This window comes from Chinchilla lanigera, unplaced genomic scaffold, assembly GCF_000276665.1.
Source record: "Chinchilla lanigera isolate Chin_1 unplaced genomic scaffold, ChiLan1.0 scaffold00101, whole genome shotgun sequence".
Taxonomy (NCBI): domain Eukaryota; kingdom Metazoa; phylum Chordata; class Mammalia; order Rodentia; family Chinchillidae; genus Chinchilla; species Chinchilla lanigera.
In genome coordinates this window covers 1,510,322-1,511,573 of record NW_004955502.1, presented here as the reverse complement: position 1 = coordinate 1,511,573, position 1,252 = coordinate 1,510,322, and the positions used below count along the sequence as shown (strand labels likewise).

The 1,252-nt window shown below is 32.9% G+C and overlaps 1 protein-coding gene across 1 annotated transcript in view; it reads right to left on the bottom strand.

Moving 5' to 3' along the window:
* Khdrbs2 (KH domain containing, RNA binding, signal transduction associated 2) overlaps window positions 1-1,252 on the bottom strand; it is a 457,500-nt gene that overhangs the window by 432,725 nt on the left and 23,523 nt on the right. The window lies entirely within an intron of this gene.

The window sequence follows — 1,252 nt, the reverse complement described above, 5'->3', positions numbered from 1 at the left end:
CGGGAACCGAACTCACGACTTTGCGCTTGCCAGGCAGGCGCTTTTGCCACTGAGCTAAATCCCCAGCCCCAGTATTATATTCTTTTTCTGTGAAAGATCTCTGGAATTCTTTTATGAGTAATAATTAGATAAAATGGACACTCCTCTAAAATATAGAAAAATTGGCAGGTTATTTATTAAATAAAGAAAAAGTAAATTTTCTGAAGGATGAATTGTTATTTGAGATTACTTCAAAAAACTTGTAGCAATTAAGAGCTATTATTTTTCATATTCTAAGTTTTAAATGAAAAAGTAGTGGGAATATGCATGTATGATCACTAAAGTAAAAAAGTAAGAGTTCACTAATAAATGAAGACTCTAGAATCACAACTGCACTAAATAGCTCCATCTGTAACATAGATATGACTCTGACTAATGCATTGTCTTCTAGTTACCTTATATACAGGTAAATAGAAAAAAGGTTTATATATTCTCTGATTTTCAAGATTAAGCACTGTATGATTCTAAACTCAATGAACAATAATTGTGCAGTGACGTATACCTTACTGTAATAAAAACAGGCAGCTTTGCTGTTTGAATACATTCTTGCCAATTCTGAAATCAGACTTCACATACAAGTTTGCATGAGAGTCTTGTTTCAGCAGTTATCATCCGAATAAAATACAGACTCCTATAGTTCTCAGCACAAACGCACTCCCACTGGAACTTGAACAGTCATGGGATTGTGAGAGCCTTCTATTCCTTGCCAATTTCATTTGGTCAAAGACCTGAGAGGCGCATTTTATCAGAAGCAGATGTGGAGTCTGCCAGTGGCCTTCCCATATCCAGAGTACAGTCAAATGTCATTCTGAGCAACAGTATCAAGTTATATCAGACATAAATATATGATTTAAGGAAAAGTCTTTCCATTCGAGGCTATAATTAATGAACCAAGATCTGTGACAAACATTTCTAATATTCCATCGCACTTGTACCATGTATCACAACACAAAAATTTCCACACGTCGCCGTGAATTCCACATTTAATATTCAAACAGTAACCATTTATAAAGTAAGTCAAATAAAAGTCATTACAAAAAAATATATATAACTAATAAATGTATCTTTCTTGCACTGAAAATAAAGCATGTATAGGTCGACAAAACAAAAATTTTGTATGTCACCACAAATATCAGATCTGAAAGCTGAATTTTATGTTTTACTGGGTTGTAATATTCTTTACCTTTTTGAAATAATTATAAGTAAATATTCT